Genomic DNA, 26,851 nt, shown 5'->3' with positions numbered 1-26,851 from the left:
TCAATATGTAAGGAACCTCAAACAAAACCTTCATCAGGCCTACAGTATGAGGTGGCCATCCAAGCTACAGCAAACATGGAAGAATGGTACAAAAGGAGGTATGATGCCAAGGTGAGACATCGGGAGATTCGAGCAGGAGATAAAGTTCTTCTCCGGAATTTAGGAGTGCCTGGAAAACACAAACTGGCTGACAGATAGAAAGATACCCTATTCAAACTTGTGTCTAAACTGGAAGGACTGCCAGTGTACAACATCAAGGGCCCAGAGGGCCGAATAAAGGCTTGGCATAGAAATCATCTGCTTCCAGCTGTGTATGCTGATGAAGAGGAATAGAGTAGTGAGGAACTGGATGAAAACATAACAGAGAGTCCTGTGAATGGGGCAGAGGAGACTCTGGGAACCCCCAGTACAGAGGATCAGTGGTGGTCATCTCCTGTTGAGGAAACACAGCAATTGCCTCCTTTAACTCCTGTGGTTTCACAAAGTCCTGGAACCCCTCCTGGGTAACAAAGTTCTCCAAGATTGAACCCAGAAAGTTCCTGTTTTGTGCCTGGAACTCTCCTTACAGACTCTTGTTCGGGGGCAGGAGCAAAAGTTCCACATTTTGCGGTCCCAAGACCCTCTCCCACAGCGAGAACTGAGACACAGCACCAGAGTGTGGATGGAGACCACAAATGAACTATTGTACTGTTAATAAAGACTGGAGTTGTGATCACATGATTAGCAGCCATTTCATGAGAGAGAATGCTGATTGGTAAAGACTTCAGTCACATGATTGTGACATCCCACAGGTCCTGTGCCCTGAGGATTTGCTCAGACGACTGCAAGCTTAACTAGAGAAAACACATGCTTTTTGGACGTAGAAGTAAAAATAATAATATATTTGACACCACATTATATGTTAAAAGTACAGATAAAAATAATATGCTACATAAAAGTAGCTTTCATAACCCTAATATTAATTTTTTTTAAATTATCACAGAGAAGTTTGAAAGTAGAGGTTACTCCAAAAAGGAATTGGAGAAAATTGAAAATGAAGTGGCCCTTTTAGACAGAACAGATCTGTTAAAGAAAAAATAAAAAAAAATAGAGAGAGTAATGTACATTGGGACTTATGATAGACATATGAATTTGATTAAAAAAACAATAAATAAATATTGGGGTAGTATAAAATCTGACCCTAAGTATGGCAATTTATTTAAGGAACCCCCCCCCCCCATGTTCGTGTACAATTGAGGGAAAACGATAGGGAACATGCTTATACGAGGAGTTAGAAAAAAGAAAAAAGATTATAAGACATTTTTAGCCTCTAAACGAAAAGGTACATATCCCTGTTTATTCCCACTGTAATAATGCGATAATAAGAGAAAATATCTATCACCCTAAAAAAGGTTTCAAAATTCCTAGCAGTGATTTTTTTACTTGTAATACCGAAAACATAATTTATATGTTAAAATGCCCTTGTGGCAAATGTTATATTGGTCAAACCAGCAGAAAAATAAAAACAAGATTAACACAACATAAAAATAATATTAGGAAAGCATTGAATACTAAAATAGTAAGTGAGTCATCTACATTTAGTGAGACAACAGTGGCAAGACACTTTCTTTAGATGAAACATAATATTAATGGCAAATATTGGAACAAGTTCACACTGACGCGAATGACAATCAGAGCCGCAAGCGTCTCTTGCAGAGAGAAGCTTATTGGATTACCTATCTTGAAACGATCTCCCCATCAGGCTTAAATGAAGTCTGTGGTTACAAAGCTTTTTTTTATAAATTCTATATGTCTTATCTAGTATCTAATGAGGAATAACCGCATACTAAAAATATCTAAAAATATTTTTCATACAAATAAAAAAATTTTGTATACTAATAAAATCAAAAGAATTGTTACATATAAGTTAAAATAATTTTTATCACTTTAAGGACAGAAATCTTTGACTACCTGCACTTGTAATTTTTCCTCATTAGACTCTGGAAATCCAGGATTTAGTACACATGAGTAAGGGGGCGTTCCCCTGAAACGTCGTGTAAGACCCTGATGGCTCCCAACTAGTGAACTAAGATCTCTGCTAGCATGGACATTTGCCTATGTACTATCTACAAAAGCTGTGAAAAACTGCAGAATTCTTGGAATAAACAAAAAGAAAACTAAACCATCTAATCGTGAGTGCCTGAAATTCTTTGAAAAATTTAATATAGCCCATGTTTCTAGTGGAGTGGGTGGATATCCACACCTGGGCGTGCATGTTAGTCTACACAGAGATTTTCCTATCCTACTAGAGAATGCTGATTGGTGGAGACTTCAGTCACAAGATCGTGACATCCCACAGGTCCTGCGCCCTGAGGATTTGCTCAGACGAGTACAAGCTTAGCTAGAGAAAATACGTGCTTCTAGCTGTGAGAGACTGCACCACAGAGACAGCACCTAGCTGAGAGAACTTGCTTCACACAGGACCACACTAGACGAGAGAGAGACCTGCTGGTAGAGACAAGCACTGAGTTCAGACGTCAGGTGAATACAGTGAGAAGAGACTGCTGATGGACTGACCTAGTTAATGGTGTTGTGAGGCTGAGCCTAAAGCCTCTTCCCTGTTGCACTACAGGGCATCTGTCTCCTTACTCAAAGTAAAGATTCTGAGGTTCAGTGGCGGATATTACACAGCGCAGGCAGCTTCAGTGACTCTGCGGAGCAGGACTTATAAGGACCCCAACACTCCTATGTGCACCAACGGCCATTAGGCTGAAGATAAGGGGGTGGGCCGCATGTGTGCTAGTGGGTGGGTGAGGAAAATACCCATTGCATTCCTATCTGTGTTACACTATTTTATTATCCTATGTATGTTGTTCATTTGCCACTTACTATATAAAGTTAGTTCACATTAGGCTGTGTCAGTCTCATTGTACCAAGTATGTTCCCAGTGGGACCCCACATCCCTACCCCGGATGCTCCACTGGGTGGAGGCACTGCTGCAGACATGTACCCCAGCTTCCAAATAGCAGAGGATCAGCCTGTTAGGCGTAGTGACTTAGAAAGGGTAAGGGACCCCAGAGACACTAGAGGGCGCTCCCAAAAACCTGCTACATTAATAACATAGACAGGACAGATAACCATGGTCAAACTCAGGAAATGTGCTCAGACAAAGGTGAATAAAGAAACATGGTCAGAGTAACAGGTGAAATTACCAGCCCAGAGGAGCACCTGAAGAGGCTTTATATACACTCCCAGTGATGAAGGGCTGGAAGCATTAACTCTCACATTACCAGAGAGAAGTTAACACAGAAACTGTTCAGACCGAAACAGAATGTCTGAACAGGCCCAAAAGTAGAAAATACCAAAACACTGAAAAATTTACATTACAAAAGTGAGAGATTATTCAGTTATAGGGATATTATTCCAGGTTACATATAACACATATCTAAAAAAAGGATGGGAAACTAAAGATGAAACTAAAATAATTGCATTAAATATCATTACATTTCTCCTCTTTTTAAATGCAATAATAATCAATGTGAAAACTAAGTGAGATATACGTATCAACAATTTGTTCCACAAGATTAACCTTTTAATGTCATGGCCTATTTTGGCCATTAGGATAAAGGCTAATTTCTGAAATCTAACCGGTCTCTCTTCATGGGCTCTCAACTTTTCATAAAAGGAGTATTCCAGGAATCAAAAAACAGGCCTTTTTTCTTTCAAAGACCTCTTGCTGTTTGTCTTCAGTTTGGGTGTGGTTCTGCTGCTAAGTTCCATTGAAGTCAATATAGCAAAGTTGTAATACCACACCCAAAGTGGAGACAAGAATGGCCCTGTCTTGTAAAGAAAAAATGCCTGTTTTTTTATTCCTGAAATACCCCTATTCCTAGCCTTAGACATCTATCCCCTGTCCAAAGGATAGGGGATAAGATGTCTGATCACAGGGGTCCCGCAATCTTCGTTCAGCACCCGGCATTCTGTGCCGGGTGCTGCTCAAGAGACTGAGAGGTGACATCACACCATGTCCCCTCGTGATATCATACCATGCCCCCTCCCATAGACATAAATGAAAGGGGTGTGGCGGCTCTGGAGCAGTGCCTGGCAAAGAATGCCAAGTGCTTCACAGAGATTTCAGGGCATTCCCAGCAGTGGGACCCCCGCGATCAGACATCTTATTCCCTATCCTTTGATCCACACTTGTTGCAAACATTATTTTACTCTTTGTAACATGCATCTTGGATTTCTAAATCCTAATAGGAACATGATAAAGAACTTTATCAGAAAGTGCTACTTAAAAGCTATGGAGAAATTTGAATACATAAAAAACTTTGAGAAATGTTTTGTACTATAACAAGTACTAATATAAATCTAACTAATAATAAAAAAAGTAAAATAAAAAAATAATATATATATTTTGTTAAATCAGATATGTCCACTTCCTAATTTTGTATGATATATTTACGTTTGAAGGATCGCTAGACATATATAAGCAAGGAATTTATATTTACCAAAATTGATACTGCCTGTGTTTTTCTGTAATAGTTAGATGGTTTTAAGTGGGCATACTATTCCCTCTTCTCCAATGAAGGTCCACCTAGAGCTCAGGTGAAGATACTGGGCTTATAAGTAGACTATATAGAGTCTGACTGAGGCAGCCTATAGTCGAAAGACAATGTAATGTCCCAGCACAGGACATGGTCCGGTACTACCCTTAGGCCCTGTCAGGTTGAGACCCCTGTGTGTCAAATGCAAGTTGCCAGAAGTCGACCCCCCCCCCCCCGAGTCTGAACTTTGTCTAATAGAAAATGGCATGCAGTTGCAAAAAAGTGTGCTCCACGAAAGTGTACGGGTCTGTGTTACTAAAGTGTGTTTTTACTGTTGCGCGGATAAAGTAGTAGGAAAGGTGAAGGAAAGACTGTTAATTGTTATTGCTAAGTGTGTCAAGTCCGTACCTGAAGGGGTTAAACAGTCCGGTGTTTCCCGTGCTTGGGAGCTGTCGCAGCTCTGCCCAGTCAGTCCCCAGCGGTAACGCCTCTTCAGTGTGCGAGCCGAAACTAAGAATATGGCCTGTGTTGCACAGGGGAAGAATTTGCCACCCGGACCAAACCAGATATTTCCTGGGCGCAGCCACAGTAAAGGTCTCAGCGGCTGTGTCCGGCTTCACAGAATACCAGCAAGTACCCGCTGCAGTGCAAAATCTGCCTAAACCAACGATTTACAGCAATAAGTCTCCAGCACCGGTGGCAGTTAACGTTAACCTCTCGGTGCCCAATAAAGTCTGCAGCTACTAGTTACAGTTTATTGCCAGACAGCTTAAAGAGACAGAGCACCCAATTCTTCTTAAAGAGACAGAGTACCCAATTATTTTTAAAGGTACAGAGCACTCAGTTCTTAAAGATACAATGCACTCAATCCTTCTTAAAGCCACAGTGCACTCAAGTCATCTTAAAGTGACAGCGTACTCAAAAAGTCTACAAGATGTCAGCAACGGTATTCTTGGGGAAACCTATCCTCCCTACCTACAATGGAGACCCCTTTACCCTGAAGGATTTCAAGGAGAAGATCCAGAGCTTGTTGGTCTTTTATTGTCTCCCTCCTAATCAACAGGTGCAGCTGCTCACAGGACAACTACAGGGACCAGCACTTGAGGAAGTCCGCACCTGGCCCACCTCTGAGAAGGCGACCGTAAAGCAGAACTTCGAGGGGTTGTACCAGGTATTTGAGTCACATTCTCCATCATAGGTACACTTTCGGTTGTATGAGAGACTGCAGAAGCCAGGTGAGACTCTGAGAGCTTATGCAGTAGCCCTACAAGATGCCCTAGAGACTGTTCAAAAACTAGATGGTATCACTCCCGAGCAGGGCAACAAAGTGTTAATGGACAGGTTTATTGATGGGGCTCATTATAAGTGGGAAAAAGCCCAGTTGAGAATGATAGCAGTTCAGAACCCCAGTCTGTCCTTCCCCGATTTTAAAAGACTGGCTATTCAAGTAATTGAGTCCGGGACTGAGTCTAAAGATGTTTGTACTCCCCTTATACCTGCTCAGTAGCCCTCAAGGACAATGGTCAGGTCTATACTGCCCCATTCAAATGTCCCGACCGCAGTCCAAGCAACCATGTCAGTCACAACGAATTCAGACTTACAATGTATTAAACAAGACCTTGCACAATTGACTTAGGTTATCAGAGAGCTCGCCACCCATCCTGCTCCACTCTCCCGTGAGCAATCCTTTCCTAGAAAAACCCCCTCTACTCATGCCCCATGTAATTCCAGTTGATGTGCTCCTTCCCCCGCTAGGTATTCTTGGAGTAATAGACCCTTCTGTACTCACTGTAACAGGTCTGGACACTGGACAATGCACTGTTGGGGTTTAAATGGAATTTCCCCTGGGGTCAAGGACCGGTCCCCATGAAAACAGCCAGCAGTCACAACTCCAGAACGCCCTAAATCAGGACTATCCCTTTATGCCTGCCCCTATGTAAAAGTCATTGTAGAAGGTGTGCAGTTGGAGGCATTAATAGATACAGGGTCACAAGTGTCTACTATATCTAAAGAACTGTTTTACAAGTACTGGAATGTTAATTTGTTGTGTGCACCTGACAGTGTTGATGTAGTGGCAGGTATTGGGAAACCAATACCCAGGCATGGATATTGGTAGCCCACTACTCAAGTGGGGAAGCATGTGCTGAAGGCACAGTGATGATTGTAACAGATGTGTCTGATAAGGAATCTGTAGAATTAATATTGGGGATGAATATCATGAAACACTGACATAGAAGATTCTTTGCATGCCTCTCTCCCATACATGTCCCTCTCAGACCAGCGGGCTGCACAGCACCACTTAAAGGTTCTCCAAGCGGAGGAGAAGTTTGCCAATCGACAAGGAGAAGTTTGCAAAGGACGGATTAAAGACATCAGGTCGATGACCTTACAACCTAATACAGAGACAGTCCCGTGGTGCCGTGCACGTCCTGGTGTGAGAAACAAGGACTACCAAGCCCTGCTAGAGCCAATACAGTTGGAAGATCATCCACTAGTTCGAGCAGCAAGGAGTCTAGTCACCATTATTGATGGGAAAGTTCCAGTCCAGCTAGTCAATCTGTCAAGTGTGGCTACCATCCTACCAAAGTACACTCCAATGGCCCAACTGTATCTTCTAGAGCCAGGTGATATTTTATCAGAACACAAAGTAGCTTGACAACTAGCAACCCAAGTGACTCCAGGTTCTGTGGAAAGTCCCCCCGAACCCTGGTGGGTGCAATTTCAAGTGGGAGACGAATCCACCCCGAAGGATCAAGTCAACAGGGTTGTCAATGTCGCCAAGAGGCACCACAAAGACTTCAGTAAGCATCCTACAGACTTTGGACATAGGTCCATAATCCAGCATCGGATTTTGACAGGCGACAACCCACCTATCAAAGAGAGACACCGTCTGGTCGCACCGGGCATGTACCAAACCATCAAGAAGATGTTAGTCGACATGAAGGACGCCAAAGTAATTCAGGAAAGTCAGAGTCAATGGGCGGCGCCTCTTGTTCTGGTCAAAAAGAAGGATGGGACCATCCGTTTCTATGTCGACTATAGGAAACTGAATGACATCACCCATAAGGACCCTTATCCTCTTCCAAGAATCGAGGAATCACTCACTGCCCTTGGGTCGGCAGCGTACTTCTTCACCTTGGACTTAACCAGTGGGTATTGGCAAAGTGCCTATGGCTTTGGAAGACCGAGAGAAAACAGCCTTTGTGACCCCGATGTGACCCCCCAAGCTGATGCCAGCTTTGAAGGTTTGAGGGCGTTCCTATCCCTAGTCCAGGAAGGACAACAGCGAATGATAGTCTATGCCAGTGGTAATCTGCGCAGAGCAGAAAAGAACGATGCCAATTACAGATCCTTCAAGCTTGAACTCCTTGCACTCGTATGGGCTGTGACTGAGAAGTTTAAAGATTGCCTGGTTGTCACACCATTCACTGTCTATACGTATAATAATTCGCTGGCCCACCTGAACACCGCCAAACTGGGTGCCATTGATCAGCGGTGGGCTTCAAGGTTGGCCAAATATGACTTCACAATTAAGAACAGAAGCGCAAGTTGAATGTCAACGCTGATGTACTATCTCGAATGTCCCCCGGCGAAGAACCACCTGTCAAAGACAAGTGGGAAGAAGTGGAGATGCCCCTATTCTACCAGAGATTTGTGAGTCAAAATACTGTGACCAGCCTAAAAGAGGGCGGATCTAGGTCCAAGAAGGTCCAGGAAGACATATACTCCTAGAGGACTAAAACGAAAGTTGAGTCATGGGGAATCTGTTGGACTACCTTCTAATGAAAAAGGTACCAACCCGTCTACGTCTGGCTCAGAGCAACTAGTTGAGTTGAAACGGCTGTGGCATCAAAGAAAGCAACTGTTTGTGCACAAGGGACTGTTGTACCGAAACTCTTTGTATCCGATTTCATGACTTCATCAGATCCTGGTTCTTCGAAGGGACGTGGCAATTGTCCTCAATGCCTACCATGATCAGTCAGGACACTTCGGAGTCCACAAGACAGAAGCGACAGTCAGGCAACGGTTTTACTGGATTGGGATGCGGAGCGACATTGAGAAATGGTGCAGTGAGTGTGCCGTCTGCAATATCATCAAGAACGGGTGTAAAGACACCAGAGCACCCCTCCATTCCACCCAGAGTGAAAGGCCTAACCAGTTGGTCGTGCTAGACCATGTCAAGTTATCTCCTACCCGGTCCGGGTACTCTTATGCTCTAACCATGGTGGATCATTACTCCAGGTGGGTTGTAGTCGTACCAGTCAAAGATCTTACAGCCAAAACCACAGCCCAGATGTTCTACTCCCATTGGGTACAAATCCTTGGATGTCCTCACTGACCAAGGAACAGCATTTGAGGCTCAACTCTTCCAAGAGCCTTGTCAATTTCATGTCTGCAAAAAACTCAGGACGACTGCTATCACCCTCAAGGGAACGGGCTCTGTGAGAGGATCAATCAAGTCTTCATTCACATGCTGCAAGCAGCGTCTGTGTCCAGACACTAAGAGTGGCCCCAGTTGTTACCCGAGCTCCTGGAGATGGATAACAACACAGTGCACTGTTCCACTGGATACATCCCATTTTATTTGATGATGGGTCGACATGGTCAGCTACCAAAAGATCGCAGGCTTCTATTGAATGGGTCTCCGACCATCAAAGAAGGATCCAAGAAGCAAAAGAGATTGTCAATAGAAAGATGGGTGAGGCTCAACAGAAGCAGCGGCAAGACTAAAACTGTCATGCCTCCGCCAAACCCCTCCAAATAGGTGACAATGTCTGGCTGCAGAAGTTCCTGAGAACTCACAAACTGGATTCCATCTAGGAAACGGAGCCCTATACGGTGACCGCAGTACCCTATCCTGACTCAGATGTGCATGCAATCCAGAAGTCCTGGAACGAACCGCAAGTCATTCATCGCTTTTGTCAGAAGTCACATCATCAATAAATACAAGATAAGCAGTTCCATTGGCAGCCATACATGCCCACACCATGACAATACCACCACCATACTTTACTGATGAGGTGGTATGCTTAGGATCATAAGCAGTTCCTTTTCTTTTCAATACTCTTCTCTTCCTATCACTCTGGTACAAGTTGATCTTGGTCTCATCGGATGTTGTTCCAGAACTGTAAAGGCTTTCTTAGATGTCGTTTGGCAAACGCTAATCTGGCCTTCCAGTTTTTGAGGAGCAGCAATGGTTTCCATCTTGTGGTGAACCCTCTGTATTCACTCTGGGGAAGTCTTCTCTTGATTGTTGACTTTGACACACATACTCCTACCTCCTGGAGAGTGTTCTTGATCTGGCCAACTGTTGTGAAGGGGATTTTCTTCACCAGGGAAAGAATTATTTAGTCATGCTCCACAGTTGTTTTCCTTGGTCTACCTGGTTTTTTGGTGTTGTTGAGCTCACTGGTGCCTTCCTTCTTTTTAAGAATGTTCCAAACAGTTGTCTTGGCCATGCCTAATGTTTTGGCTATCTCTCTGATGGGTTTGTTTTGTTTTTATGCCCAATTATGGCTTGCTTCACTGATAGTGACAGCTCTTTCGATCTCATCTTAAGAGTTGACAGTAATATATTCCAAATACAAATAGTTTACTTGAAATGAACTCTGGACCTTTTATCTGCTCATTGTAATTGGGATAATGAGGGAATAACACACACCTGGACATGGAACAGCTGAGAAGCCAATTGTCCCATACCTTTTGGTCCATAACCCCTTAAGGACTCAGCATTTTTCCATTTTTGCATTTTCATTTTTTCCTCATCACCTTCTACAAATCATATCGCTTTCAATTTTGCACTTAAAATCCCATATGATGGCTTATTATTTGCGCCACCAATTCTACTTTTCAGTGACATTACTCATATTACCAAAAAATTCACAGCAAAACGGAAAAATATTCATTGCGCGACAAAATTGAAGAAAAAATGTCATTTTGTAACTTTTGGGGCCGTCCGTTTCTACGCAGCGCATTTTTCTGTAAATATTACACCTTATCTTTATTCTGTAGGTCCATACGGTTAAATTGATACCCTACTTATATAGGTTTGATTTTTTCGTACTTCTGAAAAAATCATAACTACATGCAGGAAAATTTATACGTTTAAAATTGTCATCTTCTGACCCCTATAACTTTTTTATTTTTCTGCATACGGGCCGGTATAGCGCTAATTTTTTGCACCATGTTCTGTAGTTTTTATCGGTACCATTTTTGCATTGATCAGACTTTTTGATCGATTTTTATTTTATGATATAAAAAGTGACAAAAAATGTTGGACTTTTTTTGCTCATACGCCATTGAACGTGCGGTTTAATTAACAATATATTTTTATAGATCGGACATTTACACACGCGGTAATACCACATATGTTTATTTTTATTTAGACAGGTTTTTATGGGAAAAGGGGATGATTCAAACTTTTATTAGGGGAGGTGTTAAATGACGTTTGTTAACTTTGTTTTCTCCCTTTTTTGTGCAGTGCTATAGCTCCCATAGGGACCTATAACACTGCACACACTGATTGTTTACCCTGATCCCTGCAAAGCCATAGCTTTGCATGGATCAGCAAGATAGGGGCTCGATTGCTCAAGCCTGTAGCTCAGGCTTGGAGCAATCAAACCCAGATAGGACGCGACAGAGCACGGTAAGGGGGTCTCTGCTTAGCTGCCGGGAAGCGTTTATTTTCACTTTCAGACACGGCGGTCAACTTTTATCACCGCGTCTGAAGGGTTAATAGCGCACGGCACAACGATTGGTGCCGCTCGCTATTAGCCAGGGTCCCGGCTATGACTAGCAGCCGGGACCGACCCGGTGTGATGTGGGGTCATGGCATGACCCCGTTTTAAACACCAGGATCGATCTCAGGGTGTACAGGTACGACATGAGTGCTTTAGAGGCTAAGCAAGCGGGAGGCACATGTGCAAACTGTTGTAATTCCTACACCGTTCACATGATTTGGATGTAAATAGCCTCAAATTAAAGCTGACAGTCTGGAGTTAAAGCACATCTTGTTCGTTTCATTTCAAATCCATAATGGTGGTGTATAGAGCCAAAAATGTTAGAATTGTGTTGATGTCCTGATATTTATCCACCTTATTGTATATACATAGTCACCATGTCAAGTTGTGTATAGATAACTGTAAAATTCATAGTCCAGTTGTTATATGCATAGTCAAAAGTCCTTAAAGAAAAGTTATATGTCATCACTAATCCTGTTCAACCTCAAGTCAGAGCGTGTATGTGCAATTTATACAAAGACTCCAATGTTATCCGTTATTTCACCAGCCTGAAATAGACATTTGTTATCTCAAAATGATTCAGGACTGCATCTGGCCCCGCGGCCACTTCGTCCCTCAACTCTGACAGCACCTCTGTCGAGGGCGACTTATGTTAAGTAGGGGGGGTTTGTAATGTCCCAGTACAGGACATGGTACTGAACTACCCTTAGGCCATGTCAGTTTGAGACCCTCAGGGACCTGGGGGCTCCTCTGCAGGGTCTACCCCTGTTGTTTCCAGAATACTGTGTATATTGCTTTAATGTATAGACAGGATCCTAATGTATAGATAGAGCAGAGGACCTTTGCGAGGTTGTCTCAAGGACATGTAAGTGTGTAACATGTTATGTTAGGCAGTCACATGATTTGTTGTCACATGTTCTCCCAGAGAGCGCCAGCTTAACCTTTGACCCGCAGTTTGACCAATGGGCCTTAGTCCAGCCCCCCACTATATAAAGGGGCGGCCATTACAATTCTCTTCTCTTCTTTTACTGAGAACCAGCAAGTGCAAATATCTCCGTGCTAGTGATCAGCTACCTGGAAGACCACAAAGCTACAGTCATTCAAGTAAGTCAAAAGTCTATGTCTTCTGTCACTACAAGTAGTCAAGTCCTGTATATAGTCAAGCTTCAAGATAATTGTCTCAAGTCTATTACAAGTATAGGACACAGTTTAGAAACAAAGCAGTCAGCACTTCTACCCCTATTAACCCTTTTGTGTTCGTTTAACACTGTACAGGTGTACAGACTCCTATGCAGCTCCTAAGTGCACAAACATACACTGCTACCTCTTGGGTTCCCAGTCCCGTAGAAACAAATCTTCTTAACATGCAGTAAGTAAGGAAAAAGGGACGTCACTCACCGGGTAGCAGTGAAAAATTTCTTTAATATCTTCGGTGCATAAAACAGGGAGTTTTATGCACCGAAGATATTAAATGATTTTTCCACTGCTACCCGGTGAGTGACGTCCATTTTTCCTTACTTACTGCCTATTACAAGTATAATTGGTCCCCCCAGCAAGCTGTGAGGTCTTCTGAGTTACTGGCCACCTCTCTGGGAATCTGGCCTAGCTGTGAAGATAATACCATCTGTCTTAAACTCAGTAAAGCCTCCGTTAAACCATAACCTCCGTTAAACCTGGTTGTGGACTCTCCTTTCCTTAACTAGCCATTGGAATAGCGGAGATACCTTTCGCAGGGTTCCAGTACCAAAAACCACTTTGGCGTCACGAACACTAGGGGTTAATAACATCTTGCCCCAGGGGTTAATACCATCTGGCCCCGCCACCTACATTGCTACACCCGTGGTCCCGCCATACACTGGTGGTCCACCACAACATGAAAAACACACAAAGACTGGTGTGGGAAGCCTAACTGAAGTATTTTGTTTTCTGTTTATTTGCATGTGCATGTGCAGGAATAATCCTTAGCAAACAGCTCTGAGCTGGAATTTGTAAAAAGAGATCTCTAGGCAATTTATAGTTATCTTTCTATGGACACAGGAAGTGGGACATTAGGGAAGATTTTATAAAAGGACCTACTTCTATGCTTCTTGAAACTTTTCATAGCTGTCCTATAAGGTTAATCCATCAAGCTTTGTATTGTGGGAAGGGGCTTGGCAGCATCAGAAATGGTCAGGAAAATATGTTGTGCATACACACTTGTATTGTGTTGTGCTACTCCCTGAATGCATGCTATCTTCTGGTTGCTGCATATCAGTTTTTCCAGAGGTACCATTAGCATAGCCAACATGATAGGTGCCAAAAGGCTTCCCATACCCAGTGGGTCCCTGTTGCTATAAGCAACTGGGACGCGCGGCTAGTGCTGGACATCGCCGATCGGGTTGATGCCCAGGATTAACCCTTTAGACCCTTCAAGTTTGATCGCCACTTTTAAAACAAAAATAAATAATGCCGGTTAGCTCAGTGGTGCTGTTCGGGACTGCCGCGGTGAAATTGCGGTGTCGTGAACAGCTTGCAGGATGCCCGAATGATTGCTCCTGTCTGGATCTCATTCAAGTGTCTATAACACTGATTAGTGTTATGCTGTTGCATAACAGTGATCAGTGTATTCAGTGAGTGTCTGCAATGTTACAGTCCCCTATGGGAGATATAACATTGCAAAAAAAGTGTAAAAATAAGTTAATAAAGATAATTTAACCCCTAATAAAAGTTTGAATCACCTCCCTTTTCCCATAAAAATTTTTTTTTAAATAAAAATAAACATATGTGGTATTGCCAGGTGCGTAAATGTCTGAACTATAGAATATATTGCTAATTAAATCACAGGTTCCATGGCGTACATGTAAAAAAAATTCAAAAGTCTAAAATAGCGTATTTTGCTCCCTTTTTATACCATAAAAAATGAAAAAAAAGTGATCAAAAAGTCAGATCAAAACAAACATGGTACAGATAAAAAACGTCAGATCAATGTGCAAAAATGAGCCCTCATACCGCCCCGTAAATGGAAAAATAGAAAAGTTATAGGGGTCAGAAGAGGACATCTTTCAGTAAAATAAAATCAAACCAATAAATATAAGGTGCAATTTTTACGAAAACTGCACTGCATAGAAACGGAAGCCACTAATTTTTTTTTATTTCTTTTTTTGTTCCACAAATAATTATTTCTGATTTTGCAGTAGATTTTGTGGTGAAATTATTAAAGGTATTACGAAGTAAAATTGTTGGCGCAAATAATATGCCCTCATATGGATTTTCAGGTGAAAAATTGAAAGTGTTATGATTTTTAGAAGTAGTGATGAGCGGGATTGCCCATATTTGAATTTGCGATATTTCGCGGCTATATAGATAATAATTCGTCCTATATTTGTGAATTTTGCATATTCGTTATATTCGCACATATAAATATTCGCATTTGTGAGCATTCGCATATGTGAATATTCGCATATTCGAGGAAGAAAACAGTGAGGGGTGGGCAACTTTACTATTGGTTGCTAGGGAGGTTGTTGACAACCTCTGACAAGTGTATTTGCATCATTCTAATTGGCCCACAAGTGAAAAGAAGGAATATGCGCATATGCGTAAAAAAAGCGAATATTTGCAATTTCGAATATATAGCGAATATATTTGCAATATTCGCCAATTTGCGATATTTGCAATAAAAATTTGAAATGCGAAAATTCTCGCCCAACACTATTTAGAAGGTGAGGAGGAAAAAACAAAAGTGTAAAAAATGAAAAATCACCAAAGAGGGAAGGGGTTAACCAAGGGATTGGAGCACAATGATGGTGTAGTAAATGTATTTTTGAAGGTGGAATTTATTTAACATTTCATTCAAGTAACCCCAATGCACCCTGACAGATATATCCTCTGCATTCCAAGCAAGGGGCAGAAAAGGTATTTAACCCCTTAAGGATGTAGGGTGTACCTGTACGCCCTACGCCTGGTCCCGGTGTTTAAAACGGGGTCATGCCGTGACCCCACATCACTCCGAGTTGGTCCCGGCTGCTAATCATAGCCGGGACCCTGGGCTAACAGCGCGCAGCATCGATCGTTGTGCCACGCGCTGTTAACCCTTCAGATGTGGCGATCAAAGTTGACCGCCACGTCTGAAAGTGAAAGTAAACTCTTCCCGGCAGCTCTGTCGGGCTGATCGGGACATCGCAATAAAATTGTGATGTTCCAATCAGCTGGGACGCAGGCGGAGGTCTCCTTACCTGTCTCCGTGGCATCCGATCGTCGATTGATTGCTCCAAGCCTGAGCTACAGGCCTGAGCAATCAAGCCCCTATCTCACTGATCCGTGCAAAGCTATAGCTTTGCAGGGATCAGCATAGAAGATCAGTGTGTGCAGTGTTATAGGTCCCTATGGGAGCTATAACACTGCAAAAAAAAGTGAAAAAAAAAAGTTAACAAAGGTCATTTAACCCCTTCCCTAATAAAAGTTTAAATCACCCCCCTTTGAATCACCCCCCAGAATAAAGATAAGGTGTTATTTTTACCGAAAAATGAACTGCGTAGAAACGGAAGCCCCCAAAATTTACAAAATGACATTTATTCTTCAATATTGTGCAAAATTGAAAGCGTTATGATTTTTAGAAGGTTATGAGGAAAAAATGAAAATGCAAAAACGGAAAAACCCTGCATCCTTAAGGACCATGCTGCACTTAGCATACATCTGCTATGCAGGGTTGCTAAAATGGACAGAGATGTCAGCAGAGTGCACTGTGTTCGTGATGTCATCAGTGTTACAAAAAGAAAGGAATTTCCTCTGTAGCATTCAGCAGCTAATAAGTACTGGAAGGATTAAGATTTTTTTAATAGAAGTAATTTACAAATATGTTTAACTTTCTGCCACCAGTTGATTTAAAAGAAAAAAGGTTTTCACTGGAGTACCCCTTTAACCCCTTCATGACCCAGCCCATTTTCACCTTCATGACCTGGGCATTTTTTGAAAATCTGACCACTGTCACTTTAAACATTAATAACTTTGGAATGCTTTTACTTATCATTCTGATTCCGAGATTGTTTTTTCGTGACATATTCTACTTTATGTTATCGGTAAAATTTCACTGATATTTGCATCCTTTCTTGGTAAAAAATCAAAAAATTTCATGAAAATTTTGCATTTTTCTAACTTTGAAAGTCTCTGCTTGAAAGGAAAATAGATATTCCAAATAAATTACATATTGATTCACATATATAATATGTCTACTTTGTGTTTGCATTAAAAAAATGACAAGTTTTTACTTTTGGAAGACACCAGAGGGCTTCAAAGTTCCGCAGCAATTTTCCAATTTTTCTCAAGATTTTCAAAATCGTAATTTTTCAGGGCCCAGTTCAGGTTGGAAGTGGATTTTAAGGATCTTCATATTAGAAATACCCCATAAATGACCCCATTATAAAAACTGCACCCCCCAAAGTATTCAAAATGACATTCAGTAAGTGTTTTAACCCTTTAGGTGTTTCACAGGAATAGCAGCAAAGTGAAGGAGAAAATTCTAAATCTTCATTTTTTACACTCGCATTTTCTTGTAGACCCAATTTTTGAATTTTTACAAGGGGTAAAAGGAGAGAAATCACCCTAAAATTGGTAACCCAATTTCTCTTGAGTAAGGAAATACCTCATATGCGTATGTAAAGTGTTCGGCGGGCGCAGTAGAGGGCTCAGAAGGGAAGGAGCGACAATGGGATTTTGGAGAGTGAGTTTTTCTGAAAGGGTTTTTGGGGGGCATGTCCCATTTAGGAAGCCCCTATGGTGCCAGAACAGTGGACCCCCCCCACATGTGACCCCATTTTGGAAACTATACCCCTCATGGAATTTAATAAGGGGTGCAGTGAGCATTTACACCCCACTGGCGTTTGACAGATATTTGAACAGTGGACTGTGCAAATCAAAAATTTTATTTTTCATTTTCACAGACCACTGTTCCAAAAATCTGTCATACACCAGTGGGGTGTAAATGCTCACTGCACCCCTTATTACATTCCGTGAGGGGTGTAGTTTCCAAAATGGGGTCACATATGGATATTTATTGTTTTGCGTTTGTCAGAACTGCTGTAACAATCAGCCACCCCTGTGCAAATCGCCTCAAATGTACATGGTGCACTCTCCCTTCTGGGCCTTCTTGTGCGCCCCCAGAGCACTTTGCGTCCACATATGGGGTATCTCCGTACTCAGGAGAAATTGCGTTACAAATTTAGAGGGTCTTTTTTCCCTTTTACCTCTTGTGAAAATGAAAAGTATAGGGCAACACCAGCATGTCAGTGTAAAAAATTTATTTTTTTACACTAACATGCTGGTGTAGACCCCAACTTCACCTTTTCATAAGGGGTTAAAGAAGAAAAAGCCCCCCAAAATTTGTAAGGCAATTTCTCCCGAGTACAGCGATACCCCATATGTGTCCCAAAACTGTTGCCCTGAAATACGACAGTGCTCTGAAGTGAGAGAGCGACATGCGCATTTGAGGCCTGAATTAGGGATTTGCATAGGGGTGGACATAGGGGTATTCTACGCCAGTGATTCCCAAACAGGGTGCCTCCAGCTGTTGCAAAACTCCCAGCATGCCTGGACAGTCAATGGCTGTCCGGCAATACTGGGAGTTATTATTTTGCAACAGCTGGAGGCTCCGTTTTGGAAACAGTAGCGTACCAGACGTTTTAAATTTTTTGGGGGGAGGGGGGCTGTGTAGGGGTATGTGTATATGTAGTGTTTTTTACTTTTTATTTTAGGTTAGTGTCAGTGTATTGTAGTGTTTTTAGGGTACAGTCACATGGGCAGAGGTTCACAGCAAGTTTGCCGCTGGAAGTTTGAGCTGCAGCGCAAAATTTGCGCCATCTCAAACTTGCAGCACTCACTGTAAACCTCCGCCCATGTGAGTGTACCCTGTACATTCACATTGGGGGGAGGGGGCAAACATCCAGCTGTTGCAAACTCCGAGCATGCCCTTTGGCTGTCCGTGCATGCTGGGAGTTGTAGTTTTGCAACAGCTGGAGGAACACTGGTTTGGAAACACTAAGTTAAGTAATAAACTTTCAAGTGTTTTGCAACCAAACTTAGTGTTTCCAAACCAGTGTGCCTCCAGCTGTTGCAAAACTACAACTCCCAGCATGCATGGTCTGTCAGTGCATGCTGGGAGTTATAGTTTTGCAACAATTGCAACAGCTGGAGGCACTGAGGTAGGAAACAGACAATGTTTCCCAACTAGTGTGCCTCCAGTTGTTGCAAAACTACAACTCCCAGCATGCCCAGACTGCCAAGGCATGCTGGAAGTTGTAGTTCGGCAATATCTGAAGGATCAGATGTTGCCGAACTACAACTTCCAGCATGCTTGGGCAGTCTGGGCATGCTGGGAGTTGTAGTTTTGCAACATCTGGAGGTCCACAGTTTGGAGACCACTGTATAATGGTCTCCAATCTGTGCTCTTCCAGATGTTAGAGAACTACAACTCCCAGCATGCCTGGACAGACTGAGCATGCTGAGATTTGTAGTTTTGCAACATCTGGAAGAGCACAGATTGGAGACCATTATACAGTGGTCTCCAAACTGTGGACCTCCAGATGTTGCAAAACTACAACTCCCAGCATGCCCAGAAAGCCAAAGGCTGTCTGGGCATGCTGGGAGTTTCAGTTTTGAAACTCTCAGAGGCAGCAGTGAGATCGCTTTACGGCGATCTCACTGCTGCCAATGAAGATGCCGCACTGCTGCCGGAAACTCACCTCCGGGACGCAGCGCAGCCGGGATCCCACGGAGGACGCCGGGACCGCTCGGGACACCGCTCCGATGGGTAAGTGACGCCGGGGGACGGGTCAGGGACACTTAGCAGAGCGGTGTGTGTCCCGATCCCTGTGATCGGAACTCACACACCGCGCTGCTAAGTATTCTGATAGCGAAACGCTGCTATCAGCTAGTCAGATTTGACCAGCTGATAGCAGCGATCGCTGGGGGGGGTGGGGGACGAAACCCCCCGTGGTCGCACGGTAAGATGGCTGGCTATCAGTGATAGCCACCATCTTTCCGGGCGCTGCGGGATGCCGCGAGTAGCGGCAGTAATGTCCATGACGTACCTGTATGTCATGGGTCGGGAACACCTTGCCACCCATGACGTACAGGTATGTCATAGGTCGGGAAGGGGTTAACCCCTTAAGGACGCAGGGTTTTTGCTCAGTGGTTAGCACTGCTGCCTTGCAGTGCTGGGGACTTGGGTTCAAATTCCACTAAGGACAACAATAAATAAAGCGTTGTTATTATTATTATTATTATAACATCAGCAGAGAGAACTGTGGTCTTGATGTCATCAGAGAGCATTCCAAAAAGAAAATAATTTCCTCTGTAGCATTCAGCAGCTAATAAGTACAGGAAGGATTAAGATTTTTTAATAGAAGTAATTTACAAATATGTTTAACTTTCTGCCACCAGTTGATTTAAAAGAAAAAAGGTTTTCACCGGAGTACCCCTTTAAGGATCTGACCTCTGAGTAAGATTAACAAATCTATGCATCCTCTCTGGGACCTGATACCCTGAGACAAATTCTATTTAATGTGCTAATGTTTATTTAACAATAGCTTGGTGTATATTTTTATGTATGTGTTTAATATTGAAATAAGGTGCAAGTTAACTGGGAAGGTGGGGTCCTTACCTTAAGTTTCAGAAGGGTCGTCATAGTCGCTTGTAAAATCTCAGAGGGAAAGTTTCCATTTTCCACAGCCTTGGTAAATACATTAAGGAGATAAGGGATTGGGTCGCTGTAGTGTTATAATAGTTATTTGTAAGGCCATATGGCCCTGGTGATTTTAATGGCTTTAAGGAAGTGATTACTTTATTTCTGAGGTCATCTAAAGCGGAGAGAAATCTTATTACTGAGATTGGGATATCTGTGGGAGTGATACAAAGCCAAGCAAGTGATTGATGTCTTACTCTGTGGGTTTATACAGTATGTTTTTTAGATCATTCTGGATACTGTATAGTGAACTTTTACATGTTCTAAATTGTCTAGGGTCAATTGCATTATTGCATCTGGTTATCCAGCAGGTAAGCAAAGCAAGATTCAGAAATGGCTCATTTGATTTTCCTGGAAAACAAGGCCCCTGCTTAGTTATTGTGAATTTATATCTTTAACTGTAGTCATTAAATGGATATGTCAGACTGTGTAGACAAGAAAGTGTGAAGTTTAAGTCATAGCGACAAAAGTTCTGAGAAAAAAAATAAATACACACACACACACACACACACATATATATATATATATATATATATATATATATATATATATATATATATATATATCCAATAAGAACAGCACCTCCAGAAATAAATAGAAAAAAATTAATTTGGGGTGCCCGCATCATCTGAACCTCGGTCCACTGGTTCCTGAATGTGTAGAAAGAATATATAGGCAGCACACCGCAGGTAGACTTTAAACATAAATATGATTTATTCCATGATGTGGGAGACTACGTTTCTCCAGCCTCACCCTTGCTTTCTCAAGTGCTTAATAAGTGATATACATAGGGCTTATATAAGAAAACCAATTACAAAGTAGTGACATCATCATATAACGATTATCATATATAAACAATGTGCCAAAAAACATGTTATCCGAGTATCACATACATAAATACATAATACAAAATCATATAAGTGTACATAAAGTGCAGATCCTCCTCTGTGTGTCACCTGATCGTGACATGCAATAAGTGTCCATAAAATCCGTTATTAACTGTATGTTGATTATCTCCTGAGCCGTTCTCATGACATCATCCTTCCGGGACGCCAATTCCTTGTGGTAGCAGCTGATAGCTGTAAAAGACTTCCGGTATTCGGAGCACATCATAAAGCGTCCATAGCAACCTCCGGAGCGCCGTAACCAGTCTCGTGAGCAGGGAGATTCTCAGTGTCATTCAGCGTCCATAGTAACTCCTTCTGTGTGATAATCCAGCGCATGCACACTGGTTAAGAAATTGAATCCTAAGCCAGACTCATCTGAAGGCGTCCTTAGCAACAGGAACGCCCGATTGTAGAATACATCACTCAGGTAAAAAAAGCAAATAATTACAAGGGAATGCCACAGCGGATATGTACCAGACATGCACTCCGGGGTTGTGACACAACGATCCCCTGTGTATAGAGTATATAGGAAGGTGCTTTAACCCCTTAAGGACCCAGCCATTTTACACCTTAGGACCCGGCCATTTTTTGCACATCTGACCACTGTCACTTTAAACATTAATAACGCTGGAATGCTTTTAGTTATCATTCTGATTCCGAGATTGTTTTTTCATGACATATTCTACTTAAACTTAGTGGTAAAAATTGTTTTGGTAACTTGCATCCTTTCTTGGTGAATAAATCCCAAAATTTGATGAAAAATTTGAAAATTTAGCATTTTTCTAACTTTGAAGCTCTCTGCTTGTAATGAAAATGGATATTCCAAATATTATTTTTTTTATTCACATATACAATATGTCTACTTTATATTTGCAGCATAAAATTGACGAGTTTTTACTTTTGGAAGACACCAGAGGGCTTCAAAGTTCAGCAGCAATTTTCCAATTTTTCACAAAATTTCCAAAATCAAATTTTTCAGGGACCAGTTCAGGTTTGAAGTGAATTTGAAGGGTCTTCATCTTAGAAATACCCCACAAATGACCCCATTATAAAAACTGCACCCCCCAAAATGACAAAATGACATTCAGTAAGCATTTTAACCCATTAGGTGTTTCACAGGAATAGCAGCAAAGTGAAGGAGAAAATTCACAATCTTCATTTTTTACACTCGCATGTTCTTGTAGACCCAATTTTTGAATTTTTACAAGGGATAAAAGGAGAAAATGTATACTTATATTTGTAGCCCAATTGCTCTCGAGTAAGCACATACCTCATATGTCTATGTAAAGTGTTCGGCGGGCGCAGTAGAGGGCTCAGAAGGGAAGGAGCGACAAGGGGATTTAGGAGCGTATGTTTTTCTGAAATGGTTTTTGAGGGGCATCTTGCATTTAGGAAGCCCCTATGGTGCCAGAACAGGAAAAAAAAACACATGGCATACCATTTTGGAAACTATACCCCTTGAGGAACGTAACAAGGAATAAAGTGAGCCTTAATACCCCACAGGTGTTTCACGACTTTTGCATATGTAAAAAAATGTAAAATAAATTTCAATAAAATGTGTGTTTCCCCCCAAATTTCACATTTTTGCAAGCGTTAATAGCAGAAAATACCCCCAAAAATTTGTAACCCCATCTCTTCTGAGTATGGAGGTACCCCATAAGTTGACCTAAAGCGCACTACGGGCGAACTACAATGCTCAGAAGAGAAGGAATCATATTTGGCTTTTTGAGAGCAAATGTTGCTCGGGGGCATGTCTCATTTAGGAAGCCCCTATGGTGCCAGGACAGCAAAAAATACCCACATGCCATACCATTTTGGAAACTAGACCCATTGAGGAACGTAACAAGGAATAAAGTGAGCCTTAATACCCCACAGGGGTTTCACGACTTTTGCATACGTAAAAAAAAAAAAAATCACTAAAATGTGTGTTTCCCCCCCAAATTTCACATTTTTTCAAGGGTTAATAGCAGAAAATACCCCCCAAAATTTGTAACCCCATCTCTTATGAGTATGGAGGTACCCCATAAGTTGACCTGAAGCGCACTACGGGCGAACTACAATGCTCAGAAGAGAAGGAGTCATATTTGGCTTTTTCAGAGCAAATTTTGCTCGGGGGACATGTCACATTTAGGAAGCCCCTATGGTGCCAGAACAGCAAAATAACCCCCACATGGCATACTATTTTGGAAACTAGACCCCTTGAGGAACGTAACAAGGGGTACAGTGAGCATTTACTCCCCACTGGTGTCTGTCAGATCTTTGGAACAGTGGGCTGTACAAAAATTTTAATTTGCGCAGCCCAGTGTTCCAAAGATCTGTCAGACACTAGTGGGGTGTAAATTCTCACTGCACCCCTCATTACATTCCGTGAGGGGTGTAGTTTCTGAAATGGGGTCACATGTGGGTTTTTTTTTTTTTTTGCGTTTGTCAAAACCACTGTAACAATCAGCCACCCCTGTGCAAATCACCTCAAATGTACATGGTGCACTCTCCCTTCTGGGCCTTGTTGTGCGCCCCAGAGCACTTTGCGCCCACATATGGGGTATCTCCGTAGTCGGGAGAAATTGCATTACAAATTTTGGGGGGCTTTTTTCCCTTTTACCTCTTGTCAAAATGAAAAGTATAGGGAAACACCAGCATGTTAGTGTAAAAAAATATTTTTTTTTACACTAACATGCTGGTGTAGACCCCAACTTCACCTTTTCATAAGGGGTGAAAGGAGAAAAAGCCCCCAATTTGTTAGGCAATTTCTCCCGAGTACGGCGATACCCCATATGTGGCCCTAAACTGTTGCCTTGAAATACGACAGGGCTCCAAAGTGAGAGCGCCATGCGCATTTGAGGCCTGAATTAGGGATTTGCATAGAGGTGGACATAGGGGTATTCTACGCCAGTGATTCCCAAACAGGGTGCCTCCAGCTGTTGCAAAACTCCCAGCATGCTTGGACAGTCGACGGCTGTCCGGCAATACTGGGAGTTGTTGTTTTGCAACAGCTGGAGGCTCCATTTTGAAAACAGTGGCGTACCAGACGTTTTTCATTTTTATTGGGGAGGGGAGGGGGGCTGTGTAGGGGTATGTGTATATGTAGTGTTTTTTACTTTTTATTTCATTTTGTGTTAGTGTAGTGTAGTGTTTTTAGGGTACAGTCACACGGGCAGGGGGGGTTACAGCGATTTTCCCGCTGCGAGTTTGAGCTGCCGCGCAAAATTTGCTGCAGCGCAAACTTGCAGCCTGATACTCACTGTAAGCCCCTGCCCATGTGAATGTACCCTGTACATTCACAGGGGGGGGGGGGGGGGACCTCCAGCTGTTGCAAAACTACAACTCCCAGCATGCACAGTCTATCAGTGCATGCTGGTAGTTATAGTTTTGCAACAGCTGGAGGCACACGGGTTGGGAAACACTGAGTTAGGAAACAGACAATGTTTCCCAACCAGTGTGCCTCCTGTTGTTGCAAAACCGCAACTCCCAAACATTATCAGGCATGCTGGAAGTAGTAGTTCGGCAACATCTTTAGAGCCAGATGTTGCAGAACTACAACTCCCAGCATGCTTGGAGTTGTAGTTTGCAACATCTGGAGGACTACAGTTTGCAGACCACTAATACAGTGGTTCCCAATCCGTGCCCATCCAGATGTTGCAAAACTACAACTCCCAGTATGCCAAAACTGTCCAGGCATGCTGGGCGTTGTAGTTCTGCAACATCTGAAGGGCCAGATGTTACAGAACAACAACTCCCAGCATGCCTGGACAGTAAGGGCATGCTGAGGATGTGTAGTTTTGCAACATCTGGAAGGGCACAGTGGTCTCCAAACTGTGGACCTCCAGATGTTGCAAAACTACAACTCCCAGCATGCCCAGATGCCAAGGGCTGTCTGGGCATGCTGGGAGTTGTAGTATACAAGGTCCCAATACAGCAATGCATGTTGTTTTACGGCGACGTGCATTGCTGTAAAGGGCCCGACCGCGGCTGAAGATCCACTCACCTGTCACCGCCGCCATCTTCCTCGCCGGGATCCGGGTCTTCAGGGACGAGGTAAGTACCGAGGCCGGGCCCCAGCACTCCCCCGTCCCCCACCGCATCCTCCGGACTTCCAGGGGCCGGGCAGGGTGGGAGGAAGTAACGCCCCCCCCCCCCTGCGATTGGTCGGTTAACTAACTGAAGAATCGCAGGGGATCGGAGGAGGTGGCAGGCTTGCCACCTCGCTCCTTGCCTTCAGCATGGTCCTGGCTGTCTGTGACAGCCGGGATCATGCAAAATTACCGGGCGGTCGGGTTCCAGAGACCCGATCAGCCCGGTATCGCCGCAGATCGCATGATCTGCATGGCCCCCCTCGGCGTTTGCCCTGGATCCCTGCTGAAGGATTTCAGCAAGGATCCGCTTCCGATCTTCGCCGGGTGAGCGGCGGAGACCAGGAAAAAGACCATGACGTATGCATACGTCATGGGTCCTTATGACCCAGGGTGTGATGACGTATGCATACGTCATGGGTCCTTAAGAGGTTAAAGGTGTACATCATGCACATGGATAACACCAGCACAGTTGGACAGGGGATGTACCAATAGCCTAAGCAAGGTTACAACACCCACATTCCATCTTCCCTTGCCCACACAATTGCAGGGAAGTGTCACAATGTCCCCCAACATTCGTAGTTTACATGCATCCTTATGGCAATGTCTATTTTCCCTTGTAAGAATTAAACACGATGTGTTGGCAATAGCATGAAGAGGATGGTTTATGGCGTACAGTACCGGGTTGCTATAGGTGATGGCAAGAAAAAAATGTTTTTTAGAGGAAACATGATGATGATGATTTTATTATGCTGGTCAATGAATCATCTCGGTGAGGATGGCATCATGGACGGAGCCAGGTGTGGATAGAGAACTAAAATACAATACAAACAAGTATTAGAAAGAATGAATTCTTGATGTTATATATCACTTTATCACATACACTAAAACAGTCGTGACCATACACATGGGGCTCAATCTATTAACGCTTCATCATTTTGGGTAGTACAGTAAACTCTACATTGAGTCCATTCGGCTTCAAGCTATTAAGCAGAAAAATCCATTTAAGTTCCCTTGTTTGTAGTTGAATCAATCTATCACCACCTCTAGTAAGGGGAGGAATATGATCTACAATCATACATTTGAGATCAGTTTCTAAATGCCCCGCCTCTAAGAAATGCTTAGATATTGGTAGATCAACCCATTGTTTTCTTATAGAATATCTATGCTGGTTAAGCCTGGTTCTCAGGTCGCATTTTGTTTCCCCAACATAGATAAGCTTGCACGGGCACCAAAGTATATACACAATGTAATCGCTCTCACAAGTAAGGCAGAATTTAATGGGAGTTCCTCCAGTCTCGCGAGCAGCAAGATTCTCAGTTTCATTCAGCGTCCATAGTAACTCCTTCTGTGTGATAATCCAGCGCATGCGCACTGGCTAAGAAATTGAATCCTAAGCTAGACTCATCTGAAGGCGTCCTTAGCAACAGGAACGCCAGAATTCAGACTCCCCTGCTGATGTCATATCGCCGGGCGCGTAACCTGAAAGATTATTTGGTTAAATCAGATATTTTGGGTAACCCTAAAAAAACACAAAAATATCTTACAGTTCAAACTAAAGGTTGTTTTCCCTGCAGAAGATATGTAAGTTGTAGATATATACAAAAGGGTAGTGTATTTACACACCCAATGAAACAGCGTACCTATCCCATTAAATTCTACCTTACTTGTGAGAGCGATTACATTGTGTATATACTTTGGTGCCCGTGCAAGCTTATCTATGTTGGGGAAACAAAATGTGACCTGAGAACCAGGCTTAACCAGCATAGATATTCTATAAGAAAACAACGGGTTGATCTACCAGTATCTAAGCATTTCTTAGAGGCGGGGCATGTAGAAACTGATCTCAAATGTATGATTGTAGATCATATTCCTCCCCTTACTAGAGGTGGTGATAGATTGATTCAACTACAAA

This window comes from Hyla sarda, chromosome 5 (assembly GCF_029499605.1).
Source record: "Hyla sarda isolate aHylSar1 chromosome 5, aHylSar1.hap1, whole genome shotgun sequence".
NCBI classification, from domain to species: Eukaryota; Metazoa; Chordata; class Amphibia; order Anura; family Hylidae; genus Hyla; species Hyla sarda.
Note: the sequence above shows the minus strand (reverse complement) of the source record.